Below are 22,448 nucleotides of genomic sequence, written 5' to 3'. Positions count from 1 at the left end.
CATGTTTGATGATTAATTATCTTGCCACAGTTGGGATTACTGTTGCTCACTGTTGTTTCAAGCGTTGCTCACCGACTTTGTGTGAACGCTCAGACCCGTGGAAAATTGGAGGGAACATTGCTTACAACTCCCAGTTTTGTGTGAAGCACATGGTAGAGCTTTGGCAGGTTTTCAGTGACTTAATACGCCCAATATAAATGCACATCATTTACCATCTTGTTTGTCACGAGATGTCAGACGGACATAAATGCAGGATACTAGGAGACGTCCAGAGGGGATGTGATCAAACCACAACAGGTTGAGTTTAGACATCATAGGCACTGCCGCGATTGAGCCTTTCCAGCAGCTCCGTGTTATTTCGCACTTTTCGTGATTTATTGTTAAAAGTGTCTGCTTCTATCTTCGGTGTTTTTCGTCCCGTTTGACAACTACACTTTGGATTACTTTCTATCCTATCGTTATGGGTTTTAACGCACAAAAATGTGTTTATTTGAGGAATCAACTCCTTGCCCTGAAGAATTCCCGTGCCGGCGGGATGAGGGGGCCCTATATTGGATGCAGAGCCGCAGCTAAGGTGAAGGCTAAGCGGCTAGCAGCGTTATAAGCCTTTGGCACCGTAATCATAGTAAATGTGAACTCTCCACCAAATAAGACAGACGAACTGGCTGTGCTGGTGAAAAACAAAGGCGTACAGGGAGTGCAGTTTGCTATGTTTTACGGAAACGTGGCTCATGTCTAGCATCCCGGACGCTAACGTGGAGCTACCCGGCTACCCGGCTTCAGCGCTGTTAGGGCAGACAGAGACACAAACGCCTGCGGGAAGCGGAGAGAAGGTGGACTCGCTATCTACGTGAACACGAGGTGGTGTAACCCTGGGCACAAAGATTTCCATCTGCTGCAGGGACGTCAAACTTTTGGACTAACGTGTGACGTCATACACTCCGCTGTTGCTAAACACAGCACCTCGAGGCCATCATGTTAATCTGTTAATAAACAACAAAAGGATACTGCTGGAAGTGTGAATATCCCTACAGGGATGCATAAAGTATCGATCTATCTATATTGGCCCTGCATTCATATCGCGTCTTGCAAGTCACTGAAGACCTCCCAAAGCGCTTTACACTTACCCATTAACACACCAAGAGCGGATAGCCATGCAAGGTTCTTACCTGCTTATCGAATGCATTAGGGGTACAGTGTCTTGCCCAAGGACAGTTTGACATTTGACCAGGAGAATCCTGAACTTGTACCTGCCATCTCTAAATCCCAAGACGAGCTACTATTCAACAACAAAATAACTTCACTAGAGGGAAGAGAGTTTGGAACCGGGACTGCTAAAGGGGAATCTTGAGGGGGGTTTTGGAGTGGCGGAAATCTCGAAAGGGAGAGAAAACAGTGTCTTGCTCAAGGATAATTCAACATTTAACTTGGAGGAGCCTGGACTCTTACCTTAAACCTCTTGATCCCAAAACAAGCACCCCTTCCTCCTGAGCTACTGTTCAACAACAAAACAACAAATTTCATTAAAAAAAAAACATATGAATAAATGGCTGAGTTATCACACTTCAAGTTCATCTCCCAAAAATGTACATTGACATAATTTGTCCGAGGTTTTTGGGGAATTTGATATTGTAAAAAAAAAACAAAAAACGCATGTATTGGAGAAAAAATATATCACCACTTTTTGACAGATAAAAAGCTCTAATTGTGCCTTGTAAAATATTCACCTAGAGATTTAATGTATTTACAGTTCAGTTGAACTTTCAAAACGGTAAAAAAAAATCACCTAAAATGTGTGGAGCCATGCTTCAGAATAACTAAACAAGGTTTTTCATCCGTTTTCCTAAAATAATGATCTAAAAACGTGTGTGGTGCTCCAAAAACGCAAGACGAGTTTTGATAAGAATAAACTCAGCTCTTTAATTTAATTGGTCATTAAATTGTCTGTTAGAATCATTTATTTACCACCCATATTTGCTACAATGGGTCAATGTGTCGTCTTGGGATCAAGGGATCCCAGTTCGAATCCCGGCTCGTCCGTGTTACATGTTGAAGTGTCCTTGGGTAAGACACTGAACCCCTAATACCCCCAATAAGCAGGTTAGCGTCTTACATGGCTGCAATACAAGGCCGCTGTTGGGAAATGTGGAGCACATTGTAAAGCGCTTTGGGAAGTCATTGACTTGAAAAGCGCTATATAAATGCAGATCATTTCATTTCATTTCAGTTAGTTTATATTACAGTCACTTTTAGGCTGTGTACTCTGTGTACTGTCCTAAGGAATGGGGGGAGGAATAAATACATGAAAAAAACTATGTGCATGGACAGGTCTGATGCCACTGAACACTTTGAGGGTTTGGAAATAAAAAAGAATATTAATAAAAGGCTGAGTTATCACACTTCAAGTTCACGTCTCAATAAAGTACACTGGCACACATTGTGTCACAAAAAAAAAGCATGCTGCGAGGGTTCAAGGGGAAACTTGAGAGGGGACCTTGGGTGGCAAAAATCTTGAAAACCTTGCCCAAGGACAATTCAACATTTAACTGGGAGGAGCCTGGACTTAAATCGAAGACCTCTAAATCCCAAAACAAACACTATTCCTCCTCTTCCTCCTTGGGAGGAGAAGCTTGTTGTCTTGGTAAGTGAATGTGTTGAGCAGTATTCATAAAACGTTTCGGCAGCGTAAGTCAGGAGCCCGGAGTATTTATGGTTGGCTAATTAGTTGATTGGGAGCGCCTGGACAGGGTAGTTGAGAGGGAGATGGGAAAATGGGGTTTCTTGGAGAAGGGGAAGGACTGCAGGCGCTAAACTATGACATTATTTGACTCTCTCACAAAATAAAAATACTATTTAGCCTAAGTAGTTTTAAGCCTGGTGTTTTGCTGCGGTAGATTTCTAGGTAAGTATGTATGTATGTATGTATGTATGTATGTATGTATGCATGCACCTTTTCCTAGTTAGTTAATGCCGCCGGTAAACAATATCAATAAAAAACGTATTGCTGTTAATAGAAGGAGGGTATTAATTTAAAAGCAATTGACATTTTATCTTCTATGACATGATTGCACTGTTGAGCCACACTGCCTCCTTTGGTCACAAATAGTTTTTATTAATTTCGCAGATTTTATTTTGACTGGTTTTCCTTTGTGTTGTTGCCTTGATATTGTTTATTTTTTATCTCCCAAATTAAATTTGGTAAGCAATGAAAATGAATTGTCCGGCATGGTTGGTTGATGTCTGGTGTGTTAGCTGATTGGTTTTGTTAACTGTTTGGTTAGTTGGTTGGTTGTCCAGTGTGTTAGCTTGTTGGTTGGTTAACTGGTTGGTTAGTTTTTTGTTTGTCTGTTGGGTAAGTTGTTCTGTGAGCTGGTTGGTTGGTTGGTTTCTTGGTTGACTGGTCTGTCTGTTAGCTGGTTGGATGGCTGATTTGTGTGTTGGTTGGTTGATTGGTCTATTAGCTGGTGCTCTAGCTGGTTTGTTGACTGGCTGGTCTTTTAGCTGGTTGGTTAGTTAGCTTGTTAGTTAACCATGAACGCCTCTAAAAAAAAAATCCTGGAGGCAGCTTTTTGTGCGCCTGCGCCTTTAAGACTTAACCTGTGTTTCACCTGGAGAAGCTGTCAGAGTAGTTGACACGCCCTCTCTGCTTCCTCACTTTCAGGTGGGACAGGAGCAGTCCATGCTTCTTGTGACCGTCAAGAGAAGAAACTGAAAGCGACATGTATGTATGTATGTATGCAGTGTCTGAAACTTACCTTTTCCCCCACCTATCAAGTCCTCATTTTATACGTCCAGATTAAACAGCAGTAAAGGTTATCCATCAATAAGGTCAAATCAGTTCAAGTCACATCACCTTAATGACAAAATGTTCCAGAGGACTGTACAGGCCACAATTACACCATCTCCTGATCTGAAACCAATGTGCGGGCAAGGGAAAACTCAAAAACGTTGCATGAAGAAAATAAGAAACTTTGAGATGGGACCATACGAGAAGTAATCCCCCTTCCAGGATGCATAAATAATGCACTGGGAAAAGTAAACAAAGCATAGTCCACATCAACAATAAACATAGGTACTCTGTTAAATAAGAAGTCCAAGACGGCAATGATACAGCTTCCCAACTTAGCCAGTCGATGATGAAATGCTTCCGGTCCAGATGCTCATCCACTGACTCATTTCCCCACCAGCCAGGCAACCAGAAAATAAGAGTATAAGGTCGAAATCAATCATGAGCTATAGAATAGAAGTGTGTCTTAAGTCTAGATTTAAACACTTACTCTGAGGTTACAAATATATATGCCTTAATAAGCTCAATGTTAGATCATTGCAATGCAATTTATGTTGGCGTCTCCCAGTCGTCTATCAGTCGCCTTCAACTCGTCCAGAATGTTGCTGCCCATCTTTTAACCAACACCAGCAGACATGAGCATGTCTCCTATTCTGAAATCCCTTAACTGGATCCCCGTCCATTTTAGAATTGATTTTAAACTTTTAATGTTTGTTTTTGAATCGGTTTTACCCCATCTTATTTATCTGAACTTTTAACTACTTGCAATCTTAGTAGAGTTTTGAGGTCCAAAGACCAACTTGTGCTGAAAGTGCCCAGGTCAAAATATAAACGTTGGGGTGACCGAGCCTTTTCTGTTGCCACCCTCAGGTTCTGGAATCAGCTCCCAGTCGAGTTGCGTCTTATTGCTGACCTGGGCCTCTTTAAATCCTGGCGAAAAATGCACTTCTTTTTGATGGCTTTTAAAACTCAGTAGTTGGTTTTTACCTATTGTTTCTCTGTTGTTACTGTAAAACACTTCGGTACACCGAAAAGATTGTTGCTAAGGGCTGTATGATTAGAGTACATTTGCATTTCTATTTACATCTTATCTCAGAGGGGCAGCACTTAGGCCCGGATGGAAAACGCTCTCGAGCCTGTAAGTTTCTTCTTAGCTCTTTGAGTCACAATTGGACTAGCATTTTACGAGCAGAGGCTCCGAGTAGGAACAGAGGGAAATCAAATCAAAGATATAAGGCCTTCAGATCTCTACAACTTAACTGACCAGTTGTCTCCAGTGGCAGATACAGTTAAGTGTAATCTGCAAAGCAATGGAAACTAATATTATATTTGCAGATAATATCACCAAGCGGAAACATATGAATACTAAAAAAAGAGGGCCACGTACAGAGCCCTGTGGAACGCCATAAGGGAAATCAGAATTTTCAGATGTCAGATTGCCATCGTCCATTGCGTCCTGTCTGACAGGACCTAAACCACTAGAGTACGGTTCCTGAGATACTGATGCATTTTTCCAGACAAACAAGTAATAATAAGTTGTGGTCCACAGTATCAAAAGCAGCACTGAGATCCAGCAGCAGTAGCATTAACGAGGCACCGGATGTCATGATTGCCGATTCAGAGCACATGAGACTGCTCGTTCTGTCATGATTGCCGATTCAGAGCACCTGTGACTGCTCAAATGGCGCCAACAGCCCTGAGAGCTGATTGGCTGATGAACTCCTTTTAAACCCCCGGCTGTCAATAGATCCCTGTCTGATTGTTATGCGAACCGTTGCTCCCAGCTCAGCAAGCTCTCACGTCAGATTCTGTTCCTGCCCTGTCTTTCTCTGCCTGATCCTCGCTGCCAACTTGTTTCCGGACCTGGCTCTGCCACGTTCTGCCTTCCCGTTATCTGACCTGTTTTGTCCCGCTACCTGCCTGACTCCTGTTGCCGACTTAGTTTATAAACCTGACACCGCTCTTTCTCTCCAGTCCCGGGAAACGACTTGTATTTCCTGCCTGTCTTCGACCCTCCTCGTTCGACACGGAAGTCCCACTTCCGTGTCTCCTGCTACCCTTGTCCGTTAACCATCGAATCATGGAAGCAAGCCCTGCTCTCCCTCTTTATTCATAAAAACTGAGTAACGAGCGCTATTGGGTCCTATAGCAAGGGCCGTCTCAGTAGAGATATTTTCTCTGAATGCCTTATTCTAAATAAGCAAAACATCTTCTAGCACACAGATAAAATATCTTAAAAGATGAAAATATATTTCAAATGAGCAATACTTTCTGCCAATGGTAAGAATTGATTTTTCACCGTGCACAAACTTTAGCCGGAACTAAAATTGAAAAATTGATTTGTCTCAACGTCACGAAATCGATTTTTCTGCAGCAGTTTGTCATTTTGTTTTTGGCACGGAAGAACACAAACAATCATAAAAGCGATCAGAAAAGAGGATGCGGAGGGCTTTCGTGTCCCCCGCCAGCCGACTCGGAAGGCTTAAAAGTCAAAGTCTTATCTGGCATCCATGACGAGTGTTTGACCTTCCGCTGTCGAGCATCGCCTCGCTCGTCATTTGCCGGCAGATTTCTCTTCTGAATTGCTCGCAACACTTTTTCAGTCACATTTAATGACGCATAGCTCCAGCTTCCACCTGTCTGTCACAGGGGGGCTTTTAACAAGATCCTATCCTCGTTTTCTTCATTTTCCCATCCCTGCACTGACTTTCTTTGCCTCCCTTGCTATAATTCTGCTCATACGTGGAAGGGGGAAAGTGCACTGGCACCTGAGATGAAAAATAGTTAAATAGGCCCTCCTATGGCTTTTTGTTTAATAGCATCTCTGCACACTGGCAGCCCCCATTAGGATTCTTTCTATAGACCAGCGTTTGGAAACCTAAGGCTCGCGAGCTATATGTGGCTCTTTTCATGAATACATATGGCTCGGGGATAACATAGACACTGTATAAACACTTACGATATTAAAATACTTGGAGCAGGTTGTCGCATGTGGAAAAGCAGGTTAGTGCTGGACAGGACAAAAGAAACTAAATATGAATACAATTACTAAATTTTGTGCAGGCTTGGGGAGTAACGGAATACATGGAACGGCAAAAATGATGTTGGCAAGCTGTTTGGATTTATTTTCATTTTGTTTCTCATCTCATCATATTAGCTGCAACCGCTTATCCTCAGTAGGGTCGCGGGGGTTCTGGAGCCCATCCCAGCAATCATCGGGCAGTGGGCAGGGGACACCCTGAACTGGTTGCCTGCCAATCGCAGGGCACACAGGGACAGACAACTCACTCGCTCATTCGCACCTAGGGACAATTTGGACCGGCCAATTCACCTGAAATGCATGTTTTTGGAATGTGGATGGAAACCGGAGTGCCCGGAGGAAACCCACGCAAGCACGGGGAGAACATACAAACTCCGCACAGGAAGTCTAGAGCTGGATTTGAACCCACGCAGGAGGTTCCCAAGACATGAACTGTGCCGCACATGCGCTAACCACTGTGCCGCCGTGCTGCGTCATTTTGTTTCTTTCGCATTTTATGTTAGTTTTGCCGGAGATCAAAGAGATCAAAGCCGGGAGAGAAAGCTTACCACGTGTTGTGAGTCATCATTTTATTCATATTTAGTTTCTTTTGTCTTTTATTAGCTTATTTGGTATTGGAGTCATCCAAAAGTAATTGAAAGTAATCAAGTTAAAGTAACCCTACCCAACCCTGGTGCTGGATGTGTGTTGGTTTCAGTCCAGTATAAATAGGACAAGATTTTAACCACAGTTTATAATCAAGAAGCCCTTGAAAGAAGCATCTAGAGCAATTTGATTGGGTAAGCGATGGGAATGGGCGGAGCTATGAACAGGACAGTATTCGCACACCTCTTATCGCCCAGCACTGAAGGTAAATACGTTGGTATCTTTGTTTGCGGTAGTTTGTGACATTTTTACCTACATTTCTTTCTTTTCTTCTTTTCTGGCTTTTTGCTAAATGTGTTCTTCTTTTTTTCTCTTCCTTTTGTTTCTATTTTTCTCAGCTATTCACTACTTTTTCATTTTTGTATTTTTTGTTTGTTCTATTCCCCCTTCCTTTAAGTCATTTTGTGCATAATTTTACATACTATTTGGTCATGTTGGGATTAAAGAAGCAAAAACAACCTGAAGAGCCGTTAAGGACCCGAAAGAGCCGGTTCATTTTAGTGAGCCGAGCCGAAGAAGCCGGTTCTCGACAAACTCTACTAACTTTACTCAACTTCGTTCTCCTTCGACTCGACTTCAAAATACCGCATTTAGGACACAACGTCCGGGGAACCTGTGTATTTTTACCTTCATGCACTGTAACTTTGACTTAATTCGCTTCTTAATTAGTAATTTTGAGCCCTCATTTTTGTGCGCTGACTAGATTTTGCGCAATTGCGCACGCGCGCAACTTAGAGAGAACACTGGGCACAGGTATTACACAAAAAAGGAGAAAACAGAAAACAAAAAAAAAACAGTCCAGGAAAAACTCAGAGCTTGCAAAAAACAGGGTTTCAGGTATAGATTCACAGGAATCAAGAGATTGAAAAGAATAAGTAGGCAGAAACATCAAAATAGCAAGCGAAAATCCAACAGCTTCTGCTGTCGGCAAAGTCCTTAATATCCCTCTCCTTATAAGAGTCAGGTGAATCAAAATCGGGGAGGATTATTCTATTTTGAATATCACCATCAAGTAAAACCTCAAAAACCTTACAGGTCTGACCAATGGCTTTTCAGGAAAAAAAATCATTTGTTCAAGAAAACGTCATTGATTTGTTGTCGCTTTCAAACCTCGACTTCTGCGGAGGCACATCGAGGAGGTTCTGGCGTCCTTCGGGCTTGAATGCCAATTCATAGCTCACAATAAATTGAAAGGCAACAGAATCACCTCGGGCAACCCGCAATTCAATTACAGACGGCACAGGGAATTATTGATTGGTCGCAACGATGAAGGGAGATTATAAGTACTCATCATCAGTCAGCATACTCACAACGCTCGCTAAATCCGTCTTCATTGATTCAAAGGATGGGCCAAAAATGATGAGCTTTAGATTGCATAAGGAACTGTCAATTTTGGACTTGAAATCCATATCCGAACGATCCTTTGGGCGAGATTTTTGGTTGCGCACGCTCTAAACCTGTGATGAATTGTTAGTACATAACATAGAATCGGAACTATGATTACACTTAAATGCATGCATGTTTTAGCCACAAATATATTACAATCAAATCGAAATTGTAAAGTGAGCCATCAGTGGGAAAAACTGACATTGTATGCCCTTTAAAACCGAGGACCTCTATGTATTTAAAAGTGTTAGTTTTGACTTGTTTTACCGTCACATTTAGCAAACACAAGTTTTTCTTGTTTTATTATTTCTTTAACTTATTTTTGCATTTGTTCTTTTATTCAGTAACAGGCTCAAATTAAACACAATGTAAATGTTATTTTTATTTTTCATATTTTATTAGAAAAATTAAAATACTTTTCTATTTTATTTCCTATTTCACTATGAAACTAGTTAAAATATTTACATCAGAAATATGATTTTTATTGTTTTTATTGTTAATAAAAAAACTGTTAGAATGGGAAAGAAGCAAAATCTTGTTTTGTCTTTATTTTCCCTATTTAAAACAAAATACTAGTTAAAATATTGATTTATTGTATTATTAGTTTTATTACAATTTAAATATAAAAATTATTATCTTCTATAATTCACTCAACTTGTTTTACAAAAAGAAAAACTGGTTAAAATAAATAAAATAATATAATTATTTTTCCTTTTTTATTTTACAAGAAACTTAGTTAAAACTAGTAAAATAAGAAAAAATATATTAATTACTGCCTTTTGTACTATTTTACTCGAAAAGGTAAGATAAAAAATATCTTAAATTTTCCCTTTTTACGAAAAAACTAATTACAATTCCTATAATTCCCAAACTCCGCAACTGTGCCGCACACGCGCTAACCACTGCGCCGCCGTGCTGCCTCCTTTTAGAAGAAAAAAAATAATACAAGTAAGTAAATATGAAAAAAATGTTTTGCACGTTCCCCTATTAGGAAAAACCTAAAACTTGTCAAATGAGAAAACATTTCTAAGTATTGTCATTTATTTTTCCTATTTTACGGGGAAAACTACTTCAAATAAATAAAATAAGAAATCGTTTTTGTTCCAATTTTAATTTTCAATTTTTACTTTAAAAATTCGTTCTTGTTATATATTTTTTCAATATTTATCTATTTTCATCTCATCTCATTAGCTGCACCGCTTATCCTCAGTAGGGTCGCGGGGGAGCTGGAGCCCATCCCAGCAATCATCAGGCAGTGGGCAGGGGACACCCTGAACTGGTTGCCAGCCAATTGCAGGGCACACGGGGACAGACAACTCACTCGCTCAGTCACACCTAGGGACAATTTGGACCGGCCAATTCACCTGAAATGCATGTTTTTGGAATGTGGGAGGAAACCGGAGTGCCCGGAGGAAACCCACGCAAGCACAGGGAGAACATACAAACTCCGCACAGGAAGTCTGGAGCTGGATTTGAACCCACGCAGGAGGTTCCCATGACTTGTACTGTGCCGCACATGCGCTAACCACTGCGCCGCCGTGCTGCCCATTTATCTATTTTAAAAGAAAAAATCAAAACCCTTACCCCCCAAAAACGCCTGAAGAGTCATGGGGACTGCCAGGATGTACTTGCCCAAAACAGACGACAGGATTTGGTTCCCAAACGACCCTAGCAGATAAGGCATCCATGAACTATGAAATGAGAAAGAAAATCCCTAAAATGAGAACTATCTGTTAAAGCGGCAAAAGTATCAAATGAAACGTTGACCTCTGCAAAAATTGTGAATGTAAATGATGAAAAATGTTAAAATCATTCAATCAGACTATTTATAAATACATTTTTAGGTATACTGTTTGGTGGTATTTGATGCATTTTTCAGTGATTTAGATTTTTCAGTAATAAGATTAGTCTTTAGACTCCATATTTATTTTTGATTGTAGTACGTACTTTAGAAGACATTGAAAATACAGGACTTTAGTATTCACTATCCAGGTTAAAGGCATACCCTACCTCATCTCATTTCAGCTCCTTAGCTGCACCGCTTATCCTCAGTAGGGTTGCGGGGGTGCTGGAGCCCATCCCAGCAATCATAGGGCAGTGGGCAGGGGACACCCTGAACTGGTTGCCAGCCAATCGCAGGGAACACAGGGACAGACAACTCGCTCATTCACACCTAGGGACAATCCATCTGAAAATGCATGTCTTTGAAAGGTGGGAGGAAACCGGAGTGCACGGGGAGAACATACAAACTCCGCACAGGAAGTCCGGTAGCTGGATTTGAACCCACACAGGAGGTTCCCAAGACCTTAGAACTGTGCCGCACACGCGCTAACCACTGCGCCGCCGTGCTGCCCGCATACCTTACCCTTCAACAAAAAATCAGTCCGTTTCTGAGAACTAATACAAAATCTAAAGGTCATCCGTCCTTCTTGTAGGCGACCTGTCATGTCAGCTTTATATTGCTAGCATTATCTTATTTCCCGCCAAGCTTCAATCTCTCACCTTGCATGTAACAACAATGTCCCCTTGGCAAGGCGTCTTCGGCTTTGAGAGAGATCTCCGGGGGGATTTCTATCTCCGTGGTCCTGCCTGACCTTGAGCTTGATCGATCTCTTTCCCAAGTGCGTGGTGTTATTGTTGGCTTACCCGCCGCCATCCCACCATAGCCTGCAGATCGGCTTTGTGCCAACCGATTTGCATTTTCTCAAAAACCTTAAAGACTCCAGTCATTTACATTGGCTTAGACGGCGGCTTTCTCATTGGCCATAAAGCCATCAACTTAAACCACATGGACACCTTCAAACGAAGATGTTTGAAGGTTTTTTTTTGGTGGATGGATTTCAAAGAGTCGTCCTTGATCTATCTGTTCTTAGTGCATTTTGTGCCCTGAGATGAACGAAAATCTGTTTGATAGAGTTCGCAGTCAAGAAAAATAAATTCAACTGTCACTTTCTTAACTCATTCACTGCCATTGACAGGTATAGATGTCTACCAACCTAGCTCTGCCATCCACAGCTATGGGCATCATCCATCCACTATCTGCACCCCTTATCTTCAGTAGGGTCACGGGTGCTGGAGCCCATTACAGAAATCTCCGGACAGTGGAAAGGACACACCCTGAAGTGGTTGCCAGACAGGCGCAGGGCACACAGAGACAGACAACTTACATACTAAGTAAACATTCAATATTATTCTTCAGTATATCTCGAATTGTAATAAATATAATAAATTATACCTTTTTATTACATTTGGATGTCTCTAGTTTGTTACTGTGTTGCAATGCATTGTAAAAATGCCCAATCTATATAACTGGTATTTTTCAAGCCAGACCCAAAAGATCTTAACCACCCTCCCGCCAAAAACAACAGATACAAATCCTAAAAATGTCTCATTTAGAACCAACTGCCGCAGGTTCTGATTGGCTCCCTGTCAGTATTTGAACCCAGTCCTGTCAGTCCCGTTGTCAGTCCGCCTCTGTTTTTCAAGGAAAGCCTTTTTCGACCCCTGACTCCCGCCTGTCCCGTTTCTGCTCCAGTTAGTCCCCCGGCTTTGACCCGTTTTTGACCCTGACCACGTTTTTGCTCTCCTGTCCCGGCAATCGACCAGTTTTCCGTCACCGCCATCGCTCGCTACGGAAGATCCACTTCCGTGTTCGGATCACAATCAAAGTATGAGAGCGATTTTCTTACCGCCCCCAGTGAACACCGGATCGTGGGCGCAGCCCTTTCTCTTTCTTCCAATAAAACTTGTGAGAAACGCAACGCAAGTGGGTCCTGTTTCCGTTCCGGTCCTGACAAAAAGTTATGTATTTATAAACACAAAGAACATTCGTGAAAAAGCAAGAAGCCACGACTTGGTCTCTGGAAATGTCTGTAACTACAAACGAAAAGAACTTTAGCATTGAACTTGCTCAAAGAAGCTTGGCCCGAAGTACTCTTAGTCATTATTGGCAGCAAATGAGCAGGATAATGAGTTAATGGTTTCCATGAATGACATACAATCTCTTTAATTGGTTAATGGACCGTACTTCAGTCGGTCGTCAGGATGGAGAGAGAACGGACGAAGCGAGAGACAAATCCATTTGGTTGCACTCCCCGCAAAGCTAAATTGATTTGAGTGTTTTTGAAAGGAATCTTTGTCATTTGCAGCATTTTCTTTCATTTCTGTGAAGACTAAATGTACTTGTTACTCACACACCGGAAATTCAGGACATGGAAGAGGTCACATGTAGGCAGGGTTGGGTAGGGTTACTTTAACTTGATTACTTTCAATTACTTCTGGATTACTCCAATACCAAATATGCTAATAAAAGACAAAAGAAACTAAATATGAATAAAATGACTACATTTTGTGCAGGCTTGGGGAGTAACGGAATACATGGAACGGCAAAAGTGATGTTGGCAAGCTGATTTATTTTCATTTTGTTTCTGTTTTATGTTAGTTTTGCCCGAGAGCAAAGAGATCAAAGCCAGGAGAGAAAGCTTACCACGTGTCGTGAGTCATCATTGTATTCATCTCATCAGCCGTACCGCTTATCCTCATTAGGGTCGCGGGGGGACTGGAGCCCATCCCAGCCATCTCCGGGCAGTGGGCAGGGGACACCCTGAACTGGTTGCCAGCCAATCGCAGGGCACACAGGGACAGACAACTCATTCGCTCACTCACACCTAGGGACAATTTGGACCGGCCAATTCACCTGAAATGCATGTTTTTGGAACGTGGGAGGAAACCGGAGTGCCCGGAGGAAACCCACGCAAGCACGGGGAGAACATACAAACTCCGCACAGGAAGTCTGGAGCTGGATTTGAACCCACGACAGGTTCCCATGACATGAACTGTGCCGCACAAGCGCTAACCACTGCGCCGCCGTGCTGCGCTTCATTGTATTCATATTTAGTTTATTTTGTCTTTTATTAGCATATTTGGTATTGGAGTAATCCAAAAGTAATTGAAAGTAATCAAGTTAAAGTAACCCTACCCAACCCTGCATGTAGGACATTATGAGGTTTCATCATATTGTATACAATTTTTTGCCATTTTCAATACAATCAAATTCATAAATAATAATTTATCGTATGATTGTTTGCTTAAGTAAACAATATTTTTTAGTAAGGGTTGGGTCATTTTCATTTAATCTCCACCACCATACTAGGTTTGTTTGTCTCTAGTTTTTTAGTTTCTGAATTCGGACTTTGTCTGTCACGATTGCCGATTCAGAGCACCTGTGACTGATCCATTGGCGCCAACAGCCCTGAAAGCTGATTGGCTGATGAACTTTTGAATCCCCGGCTTTCAAGAGATCCCTGTCAGATCGTTGCGAACCGTTGCTCCCAGCTCGGCAAGCTCTCACGTTCGGACTCTGTTCCTACCCTGTTTTTCTCTGCTTGATACATGTTGCCAACCTGTTTCCGGACCTGACTCTGCCCTGTTCTGCCTTCCCGATATCCGACCTGTTTTGCCCGGCTTCCTGCCTGACACCTGTTGCTGACCGTGTTTCCAAAGTTGACACCGCCCCTGCTCACCTGTCCCGGCTAACGACTTGTATTCCTTGCCAATCTTCGACCATCCTTGCTCGACACGGAAGTGCCACTTCCGCGTCTCCAGCCACCTGCTACCCTTGTCTGTCGATCCTCGGATCGTGATATATTTTGTCACATAATACTCACAAAATGAGGGCTGTGTTCTAAATGCGGTATTTTAAAGTCAAGGTCCAAGTAGAACGAAGTTGAGTAAAGTTGAGTAAAGTCAGTAAAGTTTTTTTTTAGAGAACCAGCTTCTTCGGCTCGGCTCACTAAAAGGAACCGGCTCTTTCGGGTCCTAAACGGCTCTGCAGGTTGTTTTTGCTTCTTTAATCCCAACATGACCAAATATTATGTAAAATTATGCACAAAATGACTTAAAGAAATGGGGGAATAGAACAAAAAAGAAGAAAATACCAAAATGAAAAAGTAATGAAAAGCTGAGAAAAAAAGAAACAAAAGGAAGAGAAAAAAAGAAGGAAAAATTTAGAAAAAAAACAGGAAAAAAAAGAAGACAGAAACAAAGGAAAAAAGTATATAGAGAACAAAAAGAAAAAAGTAACAGCTCGGAAAAAATAAACACAATGAGATTATTTTAAACGAATTTAATAAAAAGTAGAAAAAAAACAGGGCAGCACGGCGGAGCAGTGGTTAGCGCTTGTGCGGCACAGTTCATGTCATGGGAACCTGTTGTGGGTTCAAATCCAGCTCCAGACTTCCTGTGCGGAGTTTGTATGTTCTCCCCGTGCTTGCGTGGGTTTCTTTCGGGCACTCCGGTTTCCTCCCACGTTCCCAAAACATGCATTTCAGGTGAATTGGCCGGTCCAAATTGTCCCTATGTGTGAATGAGCGAATGAGTTGTCTGTCCCTGTGTGCCCTGCGATTGGCTGGCAACCAGTTCAGGGTGTCCCCTGCCCACTGCCCGGAGATGGCTGGGATGGGCTCCAGCCCCCCCGCGACCCTGATGAGGATAAGCGGTACGGCTGATGAGATGAGATGAGAAAAAAAACAGGGAAAAAGAAGAAAAAGTTTGTTTTGCATTCATATAATTTCCAATTATATCGAGTGAATCTTGTTGCCAACATTGTACTTCCACTAAAAAATGTGATTAAGTACAGTTCTGTATTTTGCAACCGACTCAATAAGCCCCCAAAAATGTTAATATTATGCGACAAAATATATCAGGAAATAAAAAGTAATGGATATCTTGTGAAAGAATTGTAAGAACAGACGACATTTGTAGGCCATACAACCTTTGCAATCTTACATGAGTCAATTCATTCAAAAGAGAAAAATAATTTTGCATTGCCGGAAACTCAACAAAATGTCATGTTTTGGACATGTTTGATAATGATTTAGTTGCCACACTTGGAATTGCTGTTGCTCACTGTTGTTTCAAGCGTTGCTCATCGACTTTGTGTGAACACTCAGACCCGTGGAAAATTCCAGGGAACATTGTACTTAAGTATCTTGAACCGACAGCAAATGCAGCTATTCTTCGAATCTACTCACGATCCCTGATCTTTGTTTACCAGTTTTTCAATACGATTGTGAGAAGGCCAACCCGTCACCCCGCACCCCAAAAGTGAACCCCCGCAAAAGCCAATCTCAATGCAGACAGAGATAATGAGCTGAGATTCCGCAATCCCGTATCGTTTCAATCTGGGACGATACCGCGGAGTTTTGTTTATCAGAAAGTCAATTCCTCTGACCTTTTGCTCGACTTTCTGAAACTTTGTAGGAAACGGCGTCGGATCATGGCTGCGATGAAAAGGTTATTTCTTTCAAACAAAGGAAAAGATGGCGGATAAAGGGAAATCTCATGGTAAGATTTGGGCGAAGAAAGAAACTAAGACTGGTATATTGTGGTGTGCCGTGAATTTTACACTTGAGCTTTCACTCCAGTATGAAATAGTGAGGCTGTCGTGTCCAGCATGGTCGCCGTGGCGACTGGGTGGCCCTGCCCCCAGGGCACCGGCTGTAGTATATCAGCTAATTTGTGTTTGTGCTACTTCAGGGTGGGTTGTGGGTATTGCGGGTGCTAGTTCATTTGCATTTTCTGTTCTGTTTTGCTCTGTCCTGTTTAGTTTGATTCTGAGGAAACCTGTGTTTTCACGTTTTGAGTAAAAGCCTGTTTTTGTTCTGTTTTGTCCCGGAGTTTTGGACGACTTTTATTTTGCTAAATAAAAGTTCTGATCGTCAACACAAATGAGTTCTCCCTTCCTGCCTCCTGCCTCCGTTCTGGTCTGGTCCCCTGACAGAGGCGTCGTTAGCGAATGAACTTGTCACGGACCGGGAATGGAGACGGGACCCAATTGCGTTTGTTTTAATGAAATGAAATGATCTGCATTTATATAGCGCTTTTCAAGTCAAGACTTCCCAAAGCGCTTTACAATGTGCTTCACATTTCCCAATAGCGACCGTGCAGCCATGTAAGGCGCTAACCTGCTTATTGGGGGCATTAGGGGTTCAGTGTCCTACCCAAGGACACTTCGACAGGAGCCGGGATTCGAACTGCGATCTCTTGATCCCAAGACAACGCGCTACCTACTGAGCCGTTTTACTCAATTTTATTTAGAAGGAGGAAAGGACTTGCACCCACGATCCGGGGATCGTCGGTCACGGGTCGCGTCGCTGATTTTCTGGGTCTGACGGCGGTGGCGATCTGCTCAGAGTTTAATGCGGACCGCGCGAGAGGGGGACAGGGGGGACCGAATTGTAAGTCTAACAAGAAAAAGAAGAACGGATGGATAATCCAATATCCATCCATTATCTGCACCGCTTATCCTCAGGAGGGTCACGAATGTGCTGGAGCCCATCCCAGCTATCTTCAGGCATGATGAAAGATGAAGGATGAAAGTTATATTATTATTATCATTAAAGCTTTGAAAACTCTCTCGGTGTACCGTCTTTCTTTGTAAATATGTGTAACCATGTATAATATGTATTTGCAACTGTGTTTTTTTTTGTAATGTATTTATTTTAGAAACTTATTCTGATATGTTTTGCACGAGCAAATGAGAAAGAAGGGGCGGGGCAATCGCGGGCTGACGGGAAGTGGAGTAAAGCTGAGACATGTTTGTGGACGCGGCCGACAATAGTGGATAAATATTTTTCCCACCCTTACCTTTGGAAATATACACTTTTTTCCTTGGATAACTTTCAACGGGCACCCGGACTCAGGTCTGCATCAAACTTTAAGTACAGGTATCATTTTCCGGTCATTTTGCCGGCTATGGTTTTTGAACTGAGTACTTTATATTCAGTCACAATCGCGGGACTTAAAGTCGGGTTTGGGCTACTTTTATGATTGTATTACATGTTTTAATGTGGGCGCATGTGGCTTATATACGGGTGCGGCTTGTGTAAGTACAAAAGCGGTTATCCTCATAAAATGTGGTGGGTCGGTTTATAATCAAGTGCGCTCTATAGTCCGGAATTTACGGTAGATAGATAGATAAACATTACAATCAATTAAGAAAACAAATGATTGTGAGTATTCTGTGCTACATTTGCAACCATTTTGAGTCATAGTGGGTCGGAGTTCCTAAACCGCATATTGGCCGACATTTGAGTTGCTTGACTGTCTGTGTAATTTACCGCTGTCTGAACATTCAAATGATGGCAAAGAACTGTAATAACAACTGTGGCTCTCCTTCCCCCAGAAACGGTCGCAATGAACCACAGATTTTCACAGCACTGTAATGATGACTTCTATTACCCGGTCCACCAAAATGAGTCCATAGCAAGTGGAGAATAATCTGCTTGGCATCTGCAGAGAACATTTGGCGCATTTTACCCACACTTGCCTGGGCAGCTCATCCTAGAAATAGACTTTAATGGGAAATCGTTTAAAGGGGGACATAAACTAGCTTCTAGTGCTATCAAACATTGAACAAACCCATTGATACAAACGTCTAATCCAGGGGTGACAAAGTAAATTCAGCCTGAGGGCCGCATGGCAGGAAACACCGCCGGAATGGTAGATTAGAAGGAAAAAAAAAGAAAGAGGAAGAAAAAAAGAGAGAAAGAACGAAAGAAAGAAGGAAAGAAAGAAAGAATTGAAAGAAAGAAAAGAAACGGACGAATGGATGGACAGAAAGAAAGAAATAAAGAGAGAAAGAGGCAGACAGAGACAGACAGAGAGACAGACAGACAGAAGAAAAGAGACGGACGAATGGATGGACAGAGAGACAGAAAGAAAGAAGAAAAGAGACGGACGAATGGATGGACAGAGAGACAGAAAGAAAGAAGAAAAGAGACGGACGAATGGATGGACAGACAGACAGAAAGAAAGAGGAAAAGAGACGGACGAAAGGATGGACAGACAGAAAGGAAGAAGAAAAGAGATTGACGGACATACAGACAGACAGAAAGAAAGAAAGAAGAAAAGAGACAGACAGACAGAAAGAAAAAAAGAAAAGAAAAACAAAGTAAGACCGAAATAGAGAGTAAGTGAAAGAAAGACAGAAATAAAGAGTAAGTGAAAGAAAGAGATTGAGACAAATAGATAGAGAGAGAAAGAGAGAAAGAAAGAGAGTAGAATATAGAGAAAAAAAGGAAAGACAGAAAGATAGTGAGACAGAGAGAGAGAATTTAAGAGGTACAAAAGAAATAAAGAGAGTAAAAGTTTAGTGCCGAGAAGTCTGCTTAAGAGCTTTCCTCCCCACATTCTTTTCTCTTCACAGTGTACCTTTTGTGTTACAAAGTTTCACTTTCCTTGCTGCTCATTTATTATGCTCACATGTCATCTAGCGACCAGCATTATGTCACTTCATTTAGACATGTGGATTTCTGTCTAAACCAATCAAATTAATTTCTTGTATTCATGTGTCCTCGGTTAAGCCAATCAGATGGGTTGTTCTATGCCTGCGTTTTTCAATAAATGATTCTCTAGCCATTGGGGGAGCGTGGTTCCTTCCTAAGTCGATCTTGAAAGCATATCTTGGAAGCACTCTCCCCGATGTGAGGGCTATCAAAAACCTAATTTCCGACTCAGAGTGTGTTCTTTTATTTATCCTAATACAATCTCAACTTTTAACTTTGACAATCAATACTAAAATTTCCAGTATCACCCACATATAATGTTGAATCAGTCCAAGGGATCACAGAGTTTATGCTCAGTGACCTCCAAAATGTCCTTCAGGGCTTTTGGACGTCCCTTTTTTCAAGATATCAGTCAGTATCGCCTCCTTAGCATTGACTGAAGAAGCTCTTTTCACTCCTCCTATGAAATATTTCTTTGAGGTTCGATAAAAAAAGGGGTTTATTTGATGTCCAGGACACGTTTTGATGAGGCAATCGCCCACCAACTGATGGACTTCTCCCATAATGACTATATTTTATGGAACTACGTTGAATTTTAAGGCAGAAATATGTACAAAATTGACCTTAGAGAACCCATTTCAAATCATTAGCGGGGAGAGCGGACACCAAGTAGCCCCCCTGAGAACACCTACGTAGCCCAGGGATAGGTTTTCGAAAATGGGTCAGTATGATTTTCTAGGGAATTTGATTTCTAACTAGTATTAAAATTCATTGACATGATCACTGTATTTTAATACATGATCTCTTTTTGCATCAAATTAGCTTATTTTAGAAATATAATTATCACTCACTGCACTTAACAGACGCTGCTTACGAACGAGATGGTTCCGTATGATCGTACGTAAGTTGAATTTGTAAGTTGCTTCTTTGCTAGATTTTGTATGTTTAGGGTTTATTAATTATTTATCAAGCATTTTTAAGGCTTGTACAAGTAACCTGTATTGTTTTGTATTCAAAAATAAACATTTCATAAAATGATATTGTCATGTCCAGCATGGTCGCCATGACAACCAGCTGGCCCCGCCCCTTGGCACCGGCTGTAACAGATTGTCTAAATTGCGTGTGTGCTTCTTAAGGGCGGGTTTTGGGGACTGCCGGTTGCTGGATCATTGCATTCGTCTGTTCGGTTTTGCTCTGTTCTGTTTTGTTTGACTCAAGGAAGACCTGTCATGCCCGTTTGTCTGAGTTAGTAACTTTAAGCCTGTTTGTGAGTATTACCCAGTCTGAATTTCTGATTGCCTGTAAGTCTGTTTTTGTTTTGTTTTTGTCCCAGCGTGTTGGACAACTTGTATTTTCTAAATAAAAGTAACTGATCGTTACGCAAATGAGTTCACCCTTCCTGCCTCCCGGCCCCGACAAATATGCTCTATAAAGATAAATAAAGTGTAACTTACTTTTGGAGGATAAGCTTCAAGAGGTCCTCCTCTGTGTTAAAGAGTGGCTGAAGAAAAGTGATCCAATCATTTTGTCAACCGCATCAAGCTTTCTTATTACACTTTTGTTTTAAAAGGAACGGCTTGCCTCTTCTTTACACTTTACACCAACCATATTGAATGGATGCAAAATATATTATACAATAAAAATGTCAAAGCGTGCTAGAGATACAGAGCAGTGTGTTTTTAATACACACAAACTAGAAAGTAGAAGGCGGATTTCCTCTTTGGGCTGGATGCTAGGTGACCTCTCACAGCGCCACCAAACGCCGATAGTGGCGGAAAGAAGCACTACAGAGATGTCCTGTACTCAGGAAAAAGTGCACATAATTCAAAATCTAACTTACAGCATTGTTCGGATATTTTTTGACATCCTGGAAAAATGGTTCGTAACTGTCATGATTACTAACTCAGATCACCTGGAGTAATCATGTGGCGCCTGGGTGGGCGCCTTCTGATTGGCTGGCACTCCTCTCTTAAGCACCCTGCGCCCAGAGGGGAGTGTCAGAGCGTACATTCTTGTAACTGTGTATTTCTCCCGATATCCCGTTCGTTTAGAACTCTGCTTACCTGATTTTTGCCTGCCTCCGATCCGACCTGTTTCCGTCCCACGTTTTGATCTCTTCTCCAGCCCCGGTAAACACGACCTGCCTGATTTCCGCACTACGATTGACGACTCATTCCGAAGTTATCTCCCCGGCGCCGCTGCTGACGTCTGACGGTCATCACGTCCCCAGCAAGCCCTGAACGCTTCCTTAATAAAAGACTAAAACGAATGCTCTGGGGTCCACTAGTCTGTTCTGGTTTTCTGATAGTAACTACCGTTTTGCGTAAGTCGAATGGTCGTAAGTAGGGGAGCGTCTGTACAAATAAGATGTTTTAGTGGTTGGCTGAGCCTATTTAAACCGTACTTTTCACAATTACAAAAAAAAATCTCTCCTTATTTTTATTATCGTGTACTACAATAAACAATAAACATATCGAACAACATAGTAATAACATAAGGTAGTTAGCATATCAAATTGTTAGCCCTACACAACAACAGAAAAAGTAGTTTAAGCTTTTAAAGCTTTATGACCCCTGGTCTAAGGTTTGGTTTAATTTAGTTAACAAGACTATCTTAGTAGCATTTTTGAATATTGCATAAAAGTTTTATTTGTTCAATTTAGTTTCAATTGTTATATTCAAAGTTGTTTTTTTTTAGCTAACGGTGTTAGCTGATCGAACCCAGTGCTGTTTTTTTTATACTTTTGCAATAACTGTCAAGACCAGAACGGAGACAGGACCCGCTTGCGTTACGTTTCTCTCAGTTTTATTGGAAGAAAGGAAAAGCTTGCCCCCACGATCCGGTGATCGCTGGGCACGGGAAGCAGGTCGCTCTGAACGCGAAAGTGGGACTTCCATGGCGAGCGATGGCGGTGTCGGGAACAGAAAACGGGTCAGTAGGCGGGACAGAAGAGCAAAAACGTGGTCGGGGTCGGAAGCGAGTCATAAGCCGAGAAAGGACAAAAAAATGTCGAAAGCCGGGGCAGGAGAGTAGACGTGGTCAGGATCAAAAACGGGTCAATGCCAGGGGACAGACAGGAGCAAAATACAAGTTGGAGTCAGGGTCGAAAAAAAAGGCTTGCCAAGTGTAGACTGAAGTTGGCAGACGGACTGACAACAGGGGACAGATAAGAGTGGGTTTAAATAGGGACATGGAGCCAATCAGATTCCAAGGCAGTTGGCCAAAGGAGCAGGCACAGGTGAAGCATATCGGTAATCATGAAATGAAATGATCTGCATTTATATAAAGCTTTTCAAGTCAAGAC

At 41.9% G+C, this 22,448-nt stretch overlaps 1 long non-coding RNA gene across 2 annotated transcripts; it reads left to right on the top strand.

Moving 5' to 3' along the window:
* Positions 1-2,755: 2,755 nt before the first annotated feature.
* Positions 2,756-19,252, top strand: LOC148360126 (uncharacterized). Of its 2 annotated transcripts, none has more exons than XR_015851354.1 (3): positions 2,756-2,902; positions 3,662-3,721; positions 18,043-19,252. It is a non-coding gene; the product is annotated as an uncharacterized LOC148360126 (long non-coding RNA). The 2 variants fall into 2 exon arrangements; XR_015851355.1 differs by lacking the exon at positions 18,043-19,252 and adding an exon at positions 11,837-12,105.
* The last annotated feature ends 3,196 nt before the right edge of the window (positions 19,253-22,448 follow it).

Source organism: Urocampus carinirostris, chromosome 9 (genome assembly GCF_059441175.1).
Source record: "Urocampus carinirostris isolate Australia breed hairy pipefish chromosome 9, RoL_Ucar_1.0, whole genome shotgun sequence".
NCBI classification, from domain to species: domain Eukaryota; kingdom Metazoa; phylum Chordata; class Actinopteri; order Syngnathiformes; family Syngnathidae; genus Urocampus; species Urocampus carinirostris.
The sequence above is the reverse complement of the archived record's forward strand: the minus strand, read 5'-3'. Positions and strand labels throughout refer to the sequence as shown.